Genomic DNA, 21,135 nt, shown 5'->3' on the forward strand with positions numbered 1-21,135 from the left:
TGATATTCTGCCAAATAAGCTAACATACATTAAGAAACACTGGCCTAAATTCCACCTAAGAACTGGTTCAGATTGAATTGCCTGCACCAATCACTGTTGGACTTTGTGACAATTTGCTTTTCTTTCTGTCTTCATCCAATTTAGCTGTAGGCAGCCAAGCTCTAGGGTGGAGTTTTAGGACCATCAGATGGTGTGAGGTTTAGGCCTTGGCTCAGCCACTTATTAACTCTCTTATCTCAGGCATGTCATTTAACCTTTTCACTCCTCAGTTCCTTTATCTGTGAAAAGGATGATCATAGTACTTATCTCACAGAACTGTTATACAGAATAATTTATCAATAGACAATGTCTGTAAAGCATTTCATGCACTGCCCAATTCAGGTAAATGAAAGTTGCTCACTCGTGTCTGACTCTTTGCAACCCCATAGACTATACAGTCCATGGGATTCTCCAGGCCAGAAAACTGGAGCAGGTAGCCTTTCCCTTCTCCAGGGGATCTTCCCAACTTGGGATCGAACCCAGGTCTCCCGCATTGCAGGCAGATTCTTTACCAGCTGGGCCACCAGGGAAGCCCATAATTCAGGTAAGTCCTCAATAAATCTGAGTCATTATTGTTATAATTCACTCTTTAAGAGCCAGCTTAGATTGTATTCTCTTTGTGAAGCTTTCTGAATTTCCTTCACTCAGAATGAATTCTCTTTTCTTCTGCATTCCAGTAGTTTTTATACTTTTAATGTGTGATTAATTTTAAATGCCTTGAAGATAGAGGCCATGCCTTACTCAATTCCGCATCGCTCTAGCATCCCAGCACAAGCAACCAAACCTAAATGGGTGAGAAAGGTGTTCATCCCTGCAGATTCATCTTTAAGTCCTTGAAGGACCCATATCACATGGCTTACATATCATGGCTTAGCCACATCTAGCTGCAAGAAAGGCCAGGAAATATAGTCTTCATCCCATACCTCCCTCCACAAGGCTATGCTCTATGTATCCATCTCTGTATCAGTCTTCTGTGTATGAATCTACCCGTCTATCTACATACCTGAGATGAAGTCAAAGGGTCAAGGCTAGTCCTGCAAAGAGCCCATTGCTTGCTCTCTGGTGGCTGCAAAAGACTCTCACTGCCTTTGTTGTTGTTGCTGTTGTTCAGTCGCTAAGTCGTGTGCGACTCTGTCACCCCCTGGACTGCAGCACACCAAGCTTCCCTGTCCTTCACTATCTCCTGGAGTTTGCTCAGACTCATGTCCATTGAGTCAGTGATGCCATCCAACCGTCTCATCCTCTGTCACCCCTTTCTCCTCTTGCCCTGAGTCTTTCCCAGCATCAGGGTCTCTTCCAATGAGTCAGCTCTTCACATCAGGTGGCCAAAGTATTGGAGCTTCAGCATCAGTCCTTCAAATGAATATTCAGGGTTGATTTCCTTTAGGATTGACTGTTTTGATGTCCTTGCTGTCAAATGCATTCTCAAGAATCTTCTCCAGCACCACTCACTGCCTTTAATATAGTGACTTCAGTTTCCTGATATCATAAATATCACTGGGCCTTTGACACATTAGAAAACATCTTTTGGACTGACACATTTGAATACTATTTAGAAAAAGTAGTATTCAAATCAGGGAAAAAAATAACACACGTGGCTCTATAGCAGTACTGTCCCCAGTGAGGCACGGCAAGCACACACACTGACTATTTCGACAGGAAAACATGCGATATTTACTTTGGCAACAGCCAGATTTCACAGTTATTACTTCCCAGGACTAAGCTATATAGTCATACATCTTCCAAAAGAACATGCAGGCAGCAATATGAAACTCAGGATTTAATCAAATGATACCTGTTTCTTTAGCGTGAGCATGCTTTCTGTCAATTCCTAGGCATCTTTTCATTTGATTTTCCTGACATGGCATATAAGTGAGAAATCAGGTTAATCCAGTAGTGAAGACATGCAAAGGGCAGAGACCCAACTGGAATAAGCTTTGGGCCAAAAGAGCTTAATTGAGTGTCTTTTCTTTTCTCATTATGTTAAAAAGGAGCTAATACAATCAAGAACACATAGCTCTTCAGTTCCCACAGGAATAACTAACTAATTCATGGAGAATAACAAAAAATCCACAGATGATCTAAAACCATCATATCAACTGTCACATTTCGCTTTCTCCTTTGATGAAATTTCTCTCAACCAGCATACAAGTATAAATGATGATTGCTTGTCTATTTTCTCTTTTTTCCTCTTTCTCTTATCACTTAGGGCATTTCTTCTTACTGAAAGTAATAAAAATATATTAACTGAATATTTGCTGTGCAATGTAAGAAAGACAAACTATATGAGCCACTGCTTTCACTAGGTTAATTTACAATCCAGTTGACTTTATTTATAATTTTTGTTCATTTTTAACCCAAATTATGCTGGACTGGAAGAAGCTCAAGCTGGAATCAAGATTGCCAGGAGAAATATCAATAACCTCAGATATACAGATGACACCACCCTTATGGCAGAAAGTGAAGAGGAACTAAAAAGCCTCTTGGTGAAAGTAAAAGAGAGTGAAAAAGTGGGCTTAAAGCTCAACATGCATAAAATGAAGATTATGGCATCCGGTCCCATTACTCCATGGGAAATAGATGGAGAAACAGTGGAAACAGTGTCAGACTTTATTTTTTGGGGCTCCAAAATCACAGCAGATGGTGACTGCAGCCATGAAATTAAAAGACGCTTACTCTTTGGAAGAAAAGTTATGACCCACCTAGATAGCATATTCAAAAGCAGAGACATTACTTTGCCGACTAAGGTCCGTCTAGTCAAGGCTTTGGTTTTTCCAGTAGTCATGCATGGATGTGAGAGTTGGACTGTGAAGAAGGCTGAGCGCCGAAGAATTGATGCTTTTGAACTGTGGTGTTGGGGAAGACTCTTGAGAGTCCCTTGGACTGTAAGGAGATCCAACCAGTCCATTCTGAAGGAGATCAGCCCTGGGATTTCTTTGGAAGGAATGATGCTAAAGCTGAAACTCCAGGACTTTGGCCACCTCATGTGAAGAGTTGACTCATTGGAAAAGACTCTGATGTTGGGAGGGATTGGGGGCAGGAGGAGAAGGGGACCACAGAGGATGAGATGGCTGGATGGCATCACTGACTTGATGGACGTGAGTTTGAGTGAACTCTGGGAGTTGGTGATGGACAGGGAGGCCTGGCGTGCTGCAATTCATGGGGGCGCAAAGAGTCGGACATGACTGACGACTGAACTGAACTGAACTGGTGGTGTACTGTATAACTACTATGCACCTTGGATTTTTGCTTATGTCTCATGAAAAGGGAAATATGGGATATACAGGACTTCTCAGGTGGTGCTAGTGATAAAGAACCCGCCTGCCAATGTAGGAGACATAAAAGGCATGTGTTCGATCCTTGGGTTGGGAAGGTTCTCTGGAGGAGGGCATGGCAAATCTACTCCAGTATTCTTGCCTGGAGAATCGCATAGGCAGAGGAGCCTGGCAGACTACAGTTGACAGGGTCACAAAGAGTCGGACCCAACTGAAGTGACGCAGCATGCACACATGGAATATATAGTAGTATGGAATATTCCTATAATAGGAACATGGAATTCAAATAAATACCCCCATTCTTTTTTTAATAGCTACATAATATTTCAGTGCATGAAAACAGCATAACTTACCTAACCAGTCCCTAAATGATTCAGATTAAATCTTTTGCAATTGCAAATAACGTTGCAATGAATAACTATACTTCTCCATTTCCCACTTGGGCAAATATATCTGTAGAATAAATACGTAAAATTTGAACTAATGGCTTGCATGTCAGAGAACATCTGCTCTTGTGATGTGACCTCTATTGCAATCAAAATAGCTATTGTCACACTGTCTTCCATGAAGGAAGACGATTTATGTACTCCACAAACACATATCCACTCATATTTGGCACCTTACTGTTGAATGACGTTACCAAACAAGGAAATTACCACATTTTAATAAGTTTTGCCAATTGAAAAGATTAAAAACTCATATTTTAAACTTACATTTATTTTATTATGAATGAAGACAAGTACTTTTCACATGTTGAAGCAGGTATTTAGATCTATTTGTGGATTCTCTATTCTGCTTCATTGATCCATCTGTTATCTGTCTTTTTCAGAGTTAAGAAGGATGATTCTTAAGTTTTACAAAAGTTAGAAGGTGTAGCTGAGCTTTACCACTGATCAGCTATCTTGCATGAATCCCTTCATCTCTGCAATCGTAGCTTCTCCACCTATAAAATGAGCGTTCAATCCCATAAGCTCCTTTACTCAGTGTAAGTTTGTTGAGTGTTAGGCTCTGTGCCAAGGATGCAAAGAGGGACCAAATAAGATTCCATCTCTATTGTCACAGTGTTTACAGTCTGTGTGGGGAGGAGGCAGACACTGTTCAAATCCTGACATAGATCATTGAGAGACTGTAGCAAAGGAAACTTAGGAGATATTGGAGAGGAGGGAGCCAGGAGAGGGCTGTAGAGATTTCTGTTGGAAGGAAGTGATATGGAAACTGAGGTCTGGTGGGAAAGGAATTAGCCAGGTGAAGCCAGAGGAGTGGTGAAAAGAGTTTTCCAGGCTGACTTTCTGCCATGTGAGGGCCTGGCATGAATGAAGACCTCTGTTTTGTAGCTGGAGACAGAAAGTGATGGTGAAATAGTAGGAGAGAAGGGGCTAAAGAAGTATACAGGAATCAACCCATGGAGAGACATGGACAGATATTTTGGTCTTTCTCTTAAGCATTTGCTTCGCCTGGGACCTATAGGAAGTAAAGTCTGCATTAAAGATTAAAGTGGTGACATTTTATTGGAAGGTGAAAGCCCAGGGCAGTGAGAGTGAGGAAAAAGGGAAGTGAGGCAACGACACGCTATGTGTTATCACTCTGCTCACCAGGTCACAAGGAGTCTCAGCCGCAAAGAAACACAGCTGAGCAATGGCCGGATGTGCTGTTCAGCCCACAGGATTGCTCCAGGAAGCTTACAAGGAAAATCATATTTCAGAGCAGTTCTTAGTAGGGAGAAAAGAGGGAGTAATTAATCTGCTTCATCTTCTCCTTTCTTCTGTTGCTCATTCGTTGGTTTCTCACACTGCAGAAAGCTAACCCCTCTGCACTGTCAGAGTGCATCTCTTAGCCCCTCTCTGGTCAGGTCGGAGGGGTGGCATTTTATTAAAACCTGGAAGCTGAGTTATGGGTAGAATACCAACTGAGAGAAAAAGAAGGACGTACACAAGGGAATCTGAGAAGCACATGGAGTTTGTGTCCAACATACCATTAAAGGATTCCATCCAAGAGAGTGGTGTGGTGTGGTGTGGTCTGGAGAAGAACTTAGAGAGTGTCGAGAATGGATAAGCGGGAAGCAGTTTTAATGATCCAGAAGAGAATAGATGATGTCTAGGGTTGGGGTGGTGGGTGTAGAAATGGAGAGAAGTGAATAAATAAGAGAAATTTTAGGAAGTAACATTGTTGGGGCTGACAAAATGGTTGGGTTTGAGAAATAGGGAAAAGTATTGAGAATATCAGGTTTATGACCTGAGAAATCCAGTGGATGGTAGCATCATTTGCTGAAATAGGAATCTGAGGTAGAAAACCAAGTTGGGGTGGGGCGATCTTGACTTGGAGCTTGGACTTGTGCCTCTGAGAAACCTCACTGGAGATATCAAATAGGCAAATGAATATATGAGTCTGATTGTTGGGGCTGTACATGGCAGGGATTGAATGTAGAGTGAGAGAGGGAAACTTAAAAACTTAAACATTTAATGGCTCTGCAGAGAATGATGGCCTTGGAAAGAAGACAAAGAATAGGTATCTGAAGTGCCTTAAGTAGACTCTTAATTTACTTTTCTAGTAATTATTTAAATATTGTTTGTTATGCATTTAAACACAGTATTCAAAATGACGTAGTGGCAAAGATAATCAAATATGTGGCTCTTTGCTTTTGATCATATCAATAAACTTCTTCAATCTAAACAAACAACAACAACAAAAAGAACCAGCAAAGAAGTAGGAGGAAAATAAGAAGAGCTTCAGGTCCTTGAAGCCCAGGGAAGAGGTTCAGGAGCGAAGGTTCCCAGAAAGGGTAAGGGAGGTGAAGACTGAGTCCTTTGCTTTAGCAATGGTGGTCATTAGTTATTTTAGCCAAAGTGATGGAACTGAAGACTGAGAGGAGCTGATGAAAAGCAACCCATTCAAGAAATTTCACTGGGAAGGAGAGAAGGAGGAATAATAGCAGGAACGGGCTCAGGGTTGAGACAGGTGTTTTGTTTTATCTTAAGAGACTTGAGCATGTCTAAATGTAAATGGAAAGATTCAGACTTAGGCAAGGGTTGAATATACAGGGGAGAGGAGCCACGTTACAACCTGAGACTCCAAAGAGGACAGGAGAGGCTGGGATCCAAACGTAGGTCCTGACCTCAGGATGGGAGCATCCACTGAGAGATGGGAGGAAAGGAAGTGAGATGGCGCCAGGGAAGGTGGGGCTGTAGCAGGAAGTTGAGGGTCTGGTTCAATGACTTCATTTTCTAAAAAGTAGGAGGTAGGTCATATGCAGAAATGGGGAGAGGGTGGGAGGAAGAAGGGTAGGCAAGAGAGTGGAGAGGGTTTGAAATAGAAGAAACTTCCAATTTAGTGACTGAAAAAACTTCCTTCATGGGCAGGTTGGAGGAGAGAGAACTGGGTGGAGGGAACAGGAGAAATGCAAAGGAAGGAAGGAAAGACAGAAGGGCAGGGCCACAACCAACTGGCCAGCATCTGCCTCCCGGCTCACCTTTTAGCCAACTTTGGCTCTGATCTTCCAGGTCGTAGACAAGGAAGCAAACAAGGTGGGTTTGATAGAGCAATCCACAGTTTTTGGCTTCTAGATAACTGGAAGAGGGTGTCATTTTTATGACTCACAAATATTAACACAAGGACCAATCCATTTCTGAAAACTCTTCCTTTATTGTGGCATCATGGTGATACTTCCCAGTGTTGACACTGGAGAATAAAATACTGTGAGCATCCACTAAAATTTTAATGCAGAAGTATGTTAAAACTCTTTCGTTCCCCAGGCTTTTCTTTTCAACTAGGACAGGACCTGACTGTTTAACTTGTGGTTAAGGATTATTTGCACGGGGCACCTTGGTAGGTGAAATGTAGTGGATTTGGCGTTTTGCCCGTGGAACACTGGGCAGGAGCTCCAGTTACAAATTGCAGCTGTATAAAATAACAGGAAATGTGGGGCTTTGAAAGATTCCACTGGAAAGATTAATTATTTGGAAAAGAGTTATGCTGCAGCTTCGTGTGCTTTTGGAGAAAAGGTGGCTTGCGCCATTTTTAATAGTGCAAAAGAAAATTCTGCTACTAGGCGAAAGAGTGGAAGAGAGGAGCTCTTGCTTCCTGGAGGGGCTCACATGTAGTTTTGAAACCATCTTTATTCTCTTTGTTGGAAGATGAGGAGTTGGAAATGAAAGCCAGATGGAATCCCAAAAAGATCTGAGGCTTAGAAAAGAGAAGGTCAGGATTTCCTAATTCTCTGAGAAGACCTCCCTGTTTGTTTTTTTTTCTCGCTCCCACCCCCAATCTTGTCCCTCAACATCTAATAATTTCCTATACATCAGCCCACCATGGACATTCACTTTTCTGTAGGCATAAGAATATTATTCAAATAAACTCACAACTTCTGGGTGGACAACTCACTCTGGATTTAGCAATTCTGTGATGTCCAGAAAGATAAACCAATGTTTATTGCGCAGCTGGGACAACCACAGGTGATCAGACAAGCTGACACACAGATAGACTTTCTGAGAATAACACGTTTCTACACATTTAAAATAAAATAACCCAGTCTCCCCAGTGTGCTCTGGCTATAAACTGCCAAGAAACTGTAGGGGTGCTGGAGTTTGGGGGCCAAACGGCACTTTTCTGGAGTCCCTGAGACATTTGTTTATAAACGTCTATAGAAAAAGGATATGTGTCTTCAAGTAGATTCATCACTTTGTTTCATCTTGAACATCATTCATCTGAAGTCATCTCTAGAGAGATTTGTCTTGAGAGCTTACTTGAGCAATGAAGGAAGAAAATTTTCTCCATTTCTCTCTCTCTCATAATTGAGCCTGACCATTGAATATGAGCAATGTTTGCTATCCAACATGATGGGAAATGGGATGTTTAGTTCAATCAACTCTTTGGACCGATAAAGAGCAACTACTTGAAGACTCTGTGCAGTAATGTATGCTTCATACCCAGTTTTGAAGCTATGAAACTCAGGCTTTCTGAGATGACCAGGACTTCAGGACTTGAGAATCTGTCAGCAAAGTGGGTCATCACTACAAGAGTCAATCTCATGCAACGTAGGTGGGTAGTAAACTGGATATTTCCAGTTAATAGGGGGCCAGAAAACCATAGTTCTGCGAAGTTTCTAACTGAATTTTTTTTAAGTCAGAGAAGTGTGTTTTGGGAGAGATGATGATGGAAGTGCATGGTTTTCCTTATCTCTAAAATCTAATGGCAGAGTCTCATGGCTGCCTCACAGGTGAAGGGCAGGGATGATGTCTGTTTATCCATCATCTCCGTTTTCTGTGTTCCCACTCCTCCTCCACCATCATCTTCTACACACCTTGACTCTGTTACCCAGGGTCTCTCACTCTCTTCAACAATAAATGTTTAATGGCCCTTGATCTCTGGTTCCTCTGCCTTTTCAAAAACCAGCTTGAACATCTGGAAGTTCACCGTTCACGTATGGCTGCACATCCACAATCAAATTGCCAACATTCACTGGATCATTGAAAAAACAAGAGAGTTCCAGAAAAACATCTATTTCTGCTCTATTGACTATGCCAAAGCCTTTGACTATGTGGATCACAATAAACTGTGGAAAATTCTGAAAGAGATGGGAATACCAGACTACCTGATCTGCCTCTTGAGAAACCTGTATGCAGGTCAGGAAGCAACAGTTAGAACTGGACATGGAACAACAGACTGGTTCCAAATAGAAGGAGTGCGTCAAGGCTGTATATTGTCACCCTGCTTATTTAACTTCTATGCAGAGTACATCATGAGAAATGCTGGGCTGGAAGAAGCACAAGCTGGAATCAAGACTGCCGGGAGAAATATCAATAACCTCAGATATACAGATGACACCACCCTTATGGCAGAAAGTGAAGAGGAACTAAAAAGCCTCTTGATGAAAGTGAAAGAGGAGAGTGAAAAAGTTGCCTTAAAGCTCAACATACGGAAAACTAAGATCATGGCATCTGGTGCCATCACTTTATGGGAAATAGATGGGGAAACAGTGTCAGAATTTATTTTTGGGGCTCCAAAATCACTGCAGATGGTGACTGCAGCCATGAAATTAAAAGACACTTACTCCTTGGAAGGAAAGTTATGACCAACCTGCTGCTGCTGCTGCTGCTAAGTCGCTTCAGTTGTGTCCGATTCTGTGCGACCCCACAGACGGCAGCCCACCAGGCTGCCCGGTCCCTGGGATTCTCCAGGCAAGAACACTGGAGTGGGTTGCCATTTCCTTCTCCAATGCATGAAAGTGAAAAGTGAAAAGTGAAAGTGAAGTTGTTCAGTCGTATCCAACTCTTAGTGACCCCATGGATTGCAGCCTCTGAGGTTCCTCGGTCCATGGGATTTTCCAGGCAAGAGTACTGCACTGGGGTGCCATCACCTTCTCTGATGACCAACCTAGATAGCATATTAAGAAGCAGAGATGTTACTTTGCCAACAAAGGCCTGTCTAGTCAAGGCTATGGTTTTTCCAGTGGTCATGTATGGATGTGAGAGTTGGACTGTGAAGAAAGCTGAGCACGAAAGAATTGATGCTTTTGAACTGTGGTCTTGGAGAAGACCCTTGAGAGTCCCTTGGACTGCAAGGAGATCCAACCAGTCCATCCTGAAGGAGACCAGTCCTGGGTGTTCATTGGAAGGACTGATGTTGTAGCTGAAACTCCAATACTTTGGCCACCTCATGCAAAAAGTTGACTCATTGGAAACTTTTTTCGATGCTGGGAGGGATTGGGGGCAGGAGGAGAAGGGGACAACAGAGGATGAGATGGCTGGATGGCATCACGGACCTGATGGACATGAGTCTGAGTGAAATGTGGGAGTTGGTGATGGACAGGGAGACCTGGTGTGCTGCGATTCATGGGGTTGCAAAGAGTCGGACACGACTGAGTGACTGAACTGAACTGAACTGAATGGCCCTTGTGCTAAGGGTTGAGAATGAGAAGAAACAGTTTCAGCTCTCAGAGGACATTCATTTTAGCTGGAGATACATAAGTACATGTCAGTCCAGCGGGGTGTATGCTTGGAGCAGAGAATAGAGCCTAGAGTTGGGAAGGAAAGAAACTGGAGTAAAAGAGGTCAAAAGCAGCTCTGCCAATCACTGATTCATCTGAGTCCAAGAACAGAAGTCTGGAAGAGGCTTTGCATTTATCCCACTTGCTATGTCTGTCCACCACCTCTGGATGATATCAGAAACACAAATCCCACTGCTTTTCCAGCCTCACTCAGATGTTACTCAGGAGTCTCCTGCTAGACCAACCTTAATCAAACCCTCACTGTGTCACTTTGTTTAAAGATTCTTTCCTTCTCCTAGTCTTGGAAATCCTAAATGTTTCACATTTTTCTCTCTGTTTGTCCGTTCGTCTCCAGCCTCTGGTTCCTCCAGGATGAGGTTTGAGGAGCCAAGATGGGTAAAGGGAAGAAACTGTCTACCTGACTAGGGCCGTGATGAAGAACCATTGGGAAGTGGCACAGTTGTTGGAGAAGAAGGGGAAGCAAGAGAATGGTCATGTTCCAGGTCTTGAGTGAGTTTCTAGGACAGGCTGCAAAGTGAGAGGCCTTGGCTTTGAGCAGAAAGGAATTCAAGAGTGAGCCATGGTAAAGTGGAAGCGAGTTTATTTAGAGAGAAAGGACTTCCCTCATAGCTCAGTTAGTAAAAATCTGCCTGCAATGCAGGAGACCTAGGTTCAATTCCTAGGTCGTGAAGATCCTCTGGAAAAGGAAATGGCAGCCCACTCCAGTATACTCCACCTGGAGAATCCTATGGACAGAGGAGCCTGGCGGGCTACAGTCCATGGGATCACAAGAGTCGGAAACAACTTAGCGAGCAAACCACCACCACCCACACATTTCATAGGCAGAAAGCAGCCCATCACTTGTTAATTTAACAAGTCCTGCCCAGTACCTTTCTTTTAAAAAAGTATTCCTGTTACCTGTTTCATCAATTTAGGGGGCCTCAGCTGTGCCTAAAGTAACAAGAAAAGTCCTGTACTACCTCATTGTTGTTCTTTTTTGGAGGGGATTGTAATTTTATTTTCTTTTTGGTCTTTATATATATTTTTTGAAGTATAGTTGATTTACAATGTTGTGTTATTTGCAGATGTACAGCAAAGTGATCCAGTTATATTTATATTTATCTTTATGTATTATATAAGTATATACATATATAGATACATATATATATTCTTTTTAAGATAATTTTCCATTATAGATTATTATAAGATACTAAATATACCTTGTTGGTTATCTGTTTTATAGATAGTAATGTGTATCTGTTAATCTCAAACTCCTAATTTATTCCTCCCCACATCTTCCCCTCCCCCCACCATTATTCTTAATTGAGGAAACATTTAAAATTTGTGTAGAGCTTCCTGGGGACACCACTAGACATTGTGCGCCATGTAGTGTCGCCCCCTAGAGGTGTGCAGCACAAGCCTGAACAGCTGAGCTGGCAGCCTTGGGATCCATGGTTTTGCTTTAAGGGTAACAGGCCTTTTACATATAGAGTAGCAGTAGTTATCATAGCAACCATTGCTATCTTTTTTTTTAGGATTCCAAATGTACCGCTATATATTATACAGTATAGAACATACATTTTTTGCTCAGTAATAAGCAGTCAGGATTTGAATCTGTCTTCCCAGGCCACGCACTTTTTTCTTTTGGATTCCACCAGTTATTTTACAGATGAGCAAACTCCAGCTCTGAGAGGTTGCACAGCTTGCTTTGAGTCACACAGAGTCTTCCAGTTTATTTCCCGGGCTTAACGTATGTGCAAGAACATGACCTCAGAGGAGAATCTCAGGGAGAGGCATAATAATACTGAACACACACACAAGATATGGCTCAAGCACTTGTGGAATCTTTCCGTTCCTTTTCCTGCATGAATAGTCATCGGGGCAGAGGGGAGCCCTGCATGTGTTACCCACAGAAAGAGTTTGGTTCTCTTAGCTTGGATTAAAAGAAACAGGTTAAATATGAAGTGAACTCAATGCAAATCCAGCAAGTGAAACTGAAATTCTATAACCCAATGTGAAAGTTGCTCAGTTGTATCTGACTCTTTGCAACCCCATGGAATAATATTCTCCATGGAATTCTTCTCCAGGCCAGAATACTGGAGTGGGTAGCCGTTCACTTCTCCAGGGGATCTTCCTAACTCAGGGATCGAACCCAGGTCTCCCACATTGCAGGTGGATTCTTTACCAGCTGAGCCAACAGGGAAGCCTATATAACCCAATAACCCAATACTTGTGTGTTTTCAGTAATGAATATTTAATGATTTTTTTCTGATTAAAGATAATACATACATAATACAAAATTCTGAAAGAGATGGGCATACCAGACCACCTGACCTGCCTCTTGAGAAACCTGTATGCAGGTCAGGAAGCAACAGTTAGAACTGGACATGGAACAACAGACTGGCTCCAAATAGGAAAAGGAGTACGTCAAGGCTGTATATTGTCACCTGCTTATTTAACTTATACGCAGAGTACATCATGAGAAACGCTGGGCTGGAAGAAGCACAAGCTGGAATCAAGATTGCCGGGAGAAATATCAATAACCTCAGATATACAGATGACACCACCCTCATGGCAGAAAGTGAAGAGGAACTAAAGAGCCTCTTGGTGAAAGTGAAAGTGGAGAGTGAAAAATTGGGCTTAAAGCTCAACATTCAGAAAACTAAGATCATGGCATCTGGTCCCATTACTTCATGGCAAATAGATGGGAAAACAGTGGTAACAGTAGCTGACTTTATTTTGAGGGGCTCCAAAATCACTCCAGATGGTGATTGCAGCCATGAAATTAAAAGATGCTTACTCCTTGGAAGAAAAGTTATGACCAACCTAGACAGCATATTAAAAAGCAGTGACATTACTTTGTCAACAAAGGTCTGGCTATGTCAAGGCTGTGGTTTTTCCAATGGTCATGTATGAATGTGAGAGTTGGACTGTGAAGAAAGCTGAGCGCTGAAAAATTGATGCTTTTGAACTGTGGTGTTGGAGAAGACCCTTGAGAGTCCCTTGGACTGCAAGGAGATCCAACCAGTCCATCCTAAAGGAGATCAGTCCTGGGTGTTCATTGGTAGGACTGATGTTGAAGCTGAAACTCCAATACTTTGGCCACCTGATGCAAAAAGCTGACTTATTTGAAAAGACCATGATGTTGGGGAAAATTGAAGGCAGGAGGAGAAGGGGATGACAGAGGATGAGATTGTTGGATGGCATCACCGACTCGATGGACATGGGTTTGAGTGGACTCAGGGAGTTGTTGATGGACAGGGAGGCCTGGTGTGCTGTGGTTCGTGGGGTTGCAAAGAGTTGGACAGGACTGAGCGACTGAACTGAACTGAATACATACTCACATTGAAAATTCATGAATCCCGATATATGTGTTCAGTCACTAAGTTGTGTCTGATTCTTTATGACCTCATAGACTGTAGCCTGCTAGGCTCCTCTGTCCAGGGATTTTCCAGGCAAGAATACTGGAGTAGGTTGCCATTTTTCCCTCCAGGGAATCTCCCCAACCCAGGGATGGAATCTGCATCTCCTGCATTTGCAGGCAGATTTGTCACCACTGTGCCCCCTGGGAAGCCCCTGTTACCCAAAAATTAATAGGCCTTGTTCACCATTTTAAAGCAGACAAAGAGAAATTGCACGTTTATTTGCTCCTTGAGACTGTCCTATTGGGGCTGAGCCTACAGGCATTTCTTAGTCCTAAGAAGACAGAAAAGACCAGAAGTCACATTGTATAACAGGGAGAATGGCCTACATAAACCTGGATCTGGTGCTATTTTAGTAAAACTGCTTTTCTGTCTCAATCTTCAGTTAAAAGTCAGTCTCTTTTCTCTTAGTTCAGTACTAAAAGTGATTTACAGACTTGAAAAACAATTCCTCCATTATATTAGGGGCTCCATATATGCTCTCAGTTGAAATGGAATGAAATAGATGAACAATGGGGGCAGGGACCACTGTCTGAGATTTTATGAAATCTGGTCTGATGGAGGAATTAAGGCAAACATGTGGGTGGGTCAGACAGGTCTGGTTCTATTTCTCTTAACTGTTTGACTTTGGGCAAAGGTTACACATGTGCCCAAATAGGAAAAAATGAAAATGTTAGTCACTCAGTCATATCTCACTCTTTGCGACCCTGTGGACTATAGCCCGACAGACTCCTCTGTCCATGGAATTCCCCAGGCAAGAATACTGGAGTGGGTAGCCATTCCCTTTTCCAGGGGATCTTCCTGACCCAGAGATCCAACCCAGGTCTCCCACATTGCAGGCAGATTCTTTACTATCTGAGCCACCAAGGAAGCCCCACACCCAAATAAAAGTTGGCACCAAATATAACCACTTCCTTGGTGGTCCAGTGGTTAAGAATCCACCTTCTAAGGCAGGGGTCACGGGTTCGACCCTTGGTCCGGGAAGATCCCACATGCCGCAGGGAAGCTGAGCCAGTGTGCCACAACTACTGGAGCCCACACACCCTAGGGCCTGTGCTCTGGCAACAAGAGACGCCACTTCAATGAAAGCCGCAAGCGTTGCAACAAAGAGCAGTCCCTACTTGCCACGACTAGAGAAAGCCCACACAACAACAAAGACCCACAGCAGCCAAAAATGAACACACAAACAAATAAAAGGCAGCACTGAACTTTCCAATGGGGGAAACCTTCCCATAATATTTTGGTCAACCTGAGCACATAAAACTTCTAGTGAAGAGATGAAGTTGTGATTTGCTTTTGCAATATATGAATTTAGTTACACATCCAGGTTTAATACCATGGGGTCGCAAAGAGTCAGACAGGACTGAGCATGCACACACACAAGAAATACAATACACACAGGAAATGCAATATAATAAAATAATTTCTAAATACTGCTTTTTTCTACTTTCATACTACATTTCAACAGCTATTGAAAGTCTTCATGTACCTCTTGGTTGTCAATGTCCTCACTGTGACTAGCCCCATGTAGCAGGCATTCTCACTTTCATCTGGATTGTTGGAGGTTCTCTTGGACCTTTTATGGGATGCTTTCCCTAGAATTTTTATCCCAAACCACAAAGTACCCATTTGAATAGCATTAGCCTGTTCATGCTTTCACTGGTCTCTTCAACATAACTACTCACTGTTCTGCTTTTTAAAGTGATCATAAAAAGCTTGTTTATAGCAACTTTCAGCATTGCAAATATGAAGTCACATTCCCAGGCATAACTAACAAATCTGTGTTACATTTTCTCACCTCCTTTTGTACTGAGCTGGTGATCTCCCTAAGCTTCCAAAACTAGAAATTTATAAAGCATTGGTGTAACGTGAGAGGCGCCTGCAAGGACCCTGTGATATTGTGATTTATGTTAAGAAATATATATTTGGTTTTTGTTCTTATTTCTGGCTCAGAGCTCCTAAAACCCTTGGAATTTCCTAAGTGATAAGAGCCGTAAATGTGAAATGGGTGTCTTTCGTTATTTCTGGAATAAGCCCCTTTTAACCACACCTGAGTTTATTAATGAGCTAAATGTTTGGACAGCCCTAAGATAATGTAAAGATGGGGGCTGGTTGCTGGGGGAACCAACCTTGTGATTAGGGATATGAAACTTCCACTCTCACCAGCTTGACCCTCTGGAGAGGGGAGAGGAGCTAAAAGTTAAAATCAGTCAGGGATAGCCAGTGATTTTGCATAAGATCACATATGCATATGTAATGAAGCCAAGAGTGGCATAATCAGAGAGGGCATGAAGGCTTGGCTGCCTCTTTCCATGTAACTGGCCCCATACATATTTCCCATCTGGCCATTCCTGAGTTATATTCTTTTATAATAAATGGATAATCTAGGAAGTAGGGAGTCTCCCTGAATTCTTCGAACCACTCTAGGAAATTAATGGAACCCAAGGAGGGGGACATGGGAGCCCCTAATTTATAGCCAGTTGGTCAGAAGCACAGGTGACACCCTAAATTTGCCATTGGCGTCTGAAGTGGGGGCTGTCTTATGAGACAACCTGTGAGATCTATCTCCGGATAGATGGTGTCAGAATTGACTTGAATTACAGGCACCAGACTGGTGTCACACAATTGCTTCATGTATGGAAAATCCACACATCTGGTAACCAGAAGTGCCAGAAGTATTAAGTGTTAGTAGGAAAAGAGGCACACAAGAGTGCATTTTTCCTTTACAGACCTCAAAATAAAGTACTCTCCTCTCTTCTGGGCAGTCATTTTAGGGAGGGAAAAAACCTTGCCTTACTGGTAGACATATATAGTGGTTAACATGTTTAGACTTTACATGCCCAGGTATAAAATGTAGGTAGTAACTGTTATAATTAACTGTGGACTCCTGGAGGGCAGGAATTTATTCCTGCATCTAATTAATTCATCTTTGTCCTTTGTGCCCAACACAGCAACTGGCTCATAACAAGTGCTCAATTATATATTTCTTGGACAAGTGAATGAATCCAAAAGCATTACTTAGTTTACAAGGCAAGCATCCATTTCTGTCTGCAAGACTGTCTTGACTCCAGGCTTTTCTTACAGGTTTGGGTGTGGGAACTGGTCCAAACCAAGTGATTATGTAAGCTAACATGTCACACCCATGACTATAGTCCAGTGCTTAGAGCAGTGCTCCACACACATGGATTTCCAAACCCACATAAGTTAGAATGTATTCAATCAAGATGCTGATTTTGAATGCTGCCACCTCCCCTCCCTCTGGGCACAGCTCTGTGACTTCCCACACCTTGTGAAGTCCCAGCAGAGGCAGAGCAGAGGGAGACCAGTCTGGGCCTGCGATGGGGGCAGTGAACCCTAGACCCATGACTAAGACAACACCTGAGAATAAAGGACCAGCAGACAGAAACGAGTTTGAATCAAAAAGCCGAGAGAGTGTCGAATTTGGGTGGTGTTTCCATGGAAAGATCAGAACCCCCCATAGAAAGAAATCCTGAGAAAACTATAATAACCAGATAGGACATGGTCAGAAAATCCAGGTAAAGTGAAAGTTGATCAGTCATGTCCAACTGTTTGTGACACCATGGACTATACAATCCATGGAATTCTCCAGGCCAGAATAGTAGAGTGGGTAGCTGTTCCCTTCTCCGGGGGATCTTCCCAACCCAGGGATTGAACACAGGTCTGCCTAATTGCAGGCGGATTCTTCACCAGCTAGGCCAGGAGGGAAGCCAGAAAACCCAAACTGAATTATATTTGCTTAAATGAGTATCACTCCACCAGCCTGTTTTATTCATTTATATTTTTTTGTCTGTGCTCGGTCTTCACTGCTGCATGCAGGCTTTCTCTAGTTGCAGCGGGTGGGGCTGTTCTCTAGCTGCGGTACACAGGCTTCTCTTGTTGTGGAGCAAGGGCTTTAGGGAGCATGGGTTCAGTAGTTGTGGTGCACAGACTTAGCTGCCCAGCAACATGTGGAATCTTCTCGATCAGGGATCAAACCTTTGTCCCCTGCATTAGCAGGCAGACCACTGGACCACCAGAGAAGTCCCAGCCTGTTTTCTCAAGGAGACTTTACCACAAGCCCTTTTGTGCATATGAGAGTATGTGCTAGAGAAGCCTACACATAATGTGGTAGAAGGCATCCCAGCTTCTGCCCGTAAGTGGCTAAAGAAACAGAGTCGATAGGGAAGGAGAAAGCAAACACTGGCCTCTCTACCAAATAGCCTAGATTGGAACCCCAGCTCTCCTGCTGATCAGCTAACTTTAGCCAAATTAGCAACATTCCTGCTTTTAACTTTCGTACTTTCTAATGTAGATAATACCAGTCCCCATCTCGCGGGGTTGTGGTGAGGACTGCCTGAGTAGGTGCATATTGGTGTGGGTTCAGTTCAGTTCAGTCACTCAGTCATGTCCGACTCTTTGCAGCCCCATGGACTACAGCCCGATAAGCTTCCCTGTCCATCACCAACTCCCGGAGTTTACTCAAAACTCATATCCACTGACTGCGTGATGCCATCCAACCATCTCACCCTTTGTCGTCCCTTTCTTCTCCCGCCTCCAATCTTTCCTAGCATCAGGGTCTTTTCAAATTAGTCAGTTCTTCACATCAGGTGGCCAAAGTATTGGAGTTTCAGCTTCAACATCAGTCCTACCAATAAATATTCAGGACTGATTTACTTTAGGATGGAGTGGTTGGATCTCCTTGCAGTCTAAGGGACTCTCAAGAATCTTCTCCAACACCACAGTTTAAAAGCATCAATTCTTCGGCGCTCAGCTTTCTTTATAGTCCAACTCTCACATCCATACATGACCACTGGAAAAACCATAGCTTTGACTAAATGGACTTTTGTTGGTAAAGTAATGTCTCTGCTTTTTAATATGCTGTCTAGGTTGGTCATAGCTTTTTTTCCAAGGAGCAAGCGTCTTTTAATTTCATGGCTGCAGTCACCATCTGCAGTGGCATGGGTTAAAAAGCCACAAAAGATTTGTTATTTCTTCCATCAAATAGTGGAGTCTATTTCCCCTCCCCTTGAGGCTGGGCTGTCCTTGTCACTGGTTTTGACCACACGATCAGCAGAATAATGGCTTCCCCACGAGAGTGTGGAAGTTGGATGGCAGTTTCATGGATGGGACAGAACCTTCATAACAGATAGGATATGATCAGAAAATCAAAATTGAATTTATGTTTACTTAAATGGATATCACTCCACCACCCAAGATGAGGGCACTGGCAAATCAGGTGTCTGGTGACAACTTGCTTTCCAGTTCAGAGATGTCTATCTTTTCTCTGTGTTCTCAAGTGACAGAAGAGGTGAGGGAGCTCTCTAAGGTCTCTTGGGCCCCTTTTATAAGGGCACTAATCCCATTTATGAGGGCTCCACCATCATGACCTCGTCACTTTTTGAAAGCCTCACCTCCAAATACTATCACATTGAGAATTAAGTCTCAATTATGAATTTAGGGGCATAAAACATTCAGTCTATAGCAGCAGGTATTACCACATCTGTGTTAGTTGGGATTATTGTTGAACAAATATTCCTCCTTTCACCCTCTCACTGTGAGCAGAGTGGAGTTGGCCTCATGACTTTATTTAGCCAACGGGATGTTAACAGTGATGTTGCTGAACCCAAACTTAGGTCGGCTCACTCGTGCACCATAAAGGCACTCTACTGACACTGGGTTGTGGTGAAAGGAAGTGCAGTGTTTTATTCAGGGCACCAAGCAAGGAGTCCAGGCCAGCCAGTGCTCAAAACCCCCAAACTCCTTAATGGGTTTCAGCAAAGCATCTTCAAAGGCCAGATGAAGGGAGTGTCACTTAATCAATCTACAGGCTCCAATAGGTTTGAGGCCTACATACTCATGGTCACATGGTCATCAGGTAGTTAATTTCCTCTGTTTGGTGGGGTTTTAGCATCTATAAAACAATTCAGAAAGTGTGCATCAGATACTGTTATGTAGGTGCTTCAGAGAAGGGCTAAAGCAGAGCAATGGAGAGGGTTCTGTCCTGGGAAGGCCCCATAGGGTTCTTCTCAGTAACAGTGACATAAGCAGAGACTTAAAAAAAAAAACTATTCATTTGATTGTGGTGGGCCTTAGTTGTGCTGTGCAATCTTCTGTTGTTGTTGTTGTTGTGGCATGTGGGATCTTCAGTTTCAGCATGCAGACTCTTAGTTTCCGCAAGTGAACTCTTAGTGACAGCATGTGGGAGCCAGTTTCCTGACCAGGAATCAAACCCAGGCCCCTTGCATTGGGAGTCTTAGCCACTGGACCACCAGGAAAGTCCCAAGCAGAGGCTTTAAATGCCAACTTGGACTTCTGTCATTACCACAATAGACTCAGGAGGCCTGGAGATTTCAAAAGAGTAAGGGGTGTATTAGCAGAGGCACCTAGCCACCCCACAGGCCTTTGAGTGTGGTCATACACAATCACTGTTTTATGCCACTGAGCTGTGGGGTGGTTTTTAGGCAGCAACAGCTGACTGATACATAATCTTCACGTGAGAAAACTAAGGTTCAGAGAGTCTCGTTTAAAAACAAGAAAAGCTCATGGCAATGCTCATAGTAAAGGAAGCTTTTTATTTAAAGAGTCAGATGAGAGTCTCTATTGGTTTCCTAGGGCTGCCATGACACATTGTCACAACTATGTGGCGTACAACCCTGGGAAAGTGTTCTCTCACAGTTCTGGAGCCTGGTCTGCTCCACCAAGGGGTCAACCCTACCGTGCTCCCTGGGAAGCCAGGAAGAGTCCTTCCTGGCTTCTTTCTAGTTTCTGGTGGTTTCCAGCAATGCTTGGTGTTCCTTGACTTGTACAGATATACCCTGCTTTCCAAAAGTTCACTTTATGAAAGATCCATATTGGTACCTGTTTTCACTAACTGAAAGAAATCTGAAGAGAAACTTTGCTTTTACCCAAAAAAGGTGAAAAGTGGAAATAGTGTTTAGCATTTGTCTTGCAAGGAGATCGAACCAGTCAAGTCAATCCTAATGGAAATCAATCCTGAATATTCATTGGAAGGACTGATGCTGAAGCTGAAGCTCCTGTACTTTGGCCATCTGATTCAAAGAGATGTCTGATTGGAAAAGACCCTGATGCTGGGAAAGATTGAGGACAGGAGGAGAAGGGGATGACAGAGAATGAGATGGATGGATGGCATCATTGTATCAGTGGACATAGTTTGAGCAAACTCCAGGAGATAGTGAAGGACAGGGAAGCCTGGCGTGCTGCAGTCCATGGGGTTGTCAGACACATCAAATAAATGATAACAAGTCAAGCAGCAAAAATGGCCCTGCCAAGCTCCTTCCCGGGGAACTATACTCAGCATTTCATCATCAAGCCACCATAGCTTTGAACTGTGTCTGTGAGCATCTGTGCTTTGTCTCGATTTATTTTGTGCATCTGTTAGCAAGATGTGTCCTAAGGT

Source organism: Budorcas taxicolor, chromosome 11 (genome assembly GCF_023091745.1).
Source record: "Budorcas taxicolor isolate Tak-1 chromosome 11, Takin1.1, whole genome shotgun sequence".
In the NCBI taxonomy this organism is placed as follows: Eukaryota; Metazoa; Chordata; class Mammalia; order Artiodactyla; family Bovidae; genus Budorcas; species Budorcas taxicolor.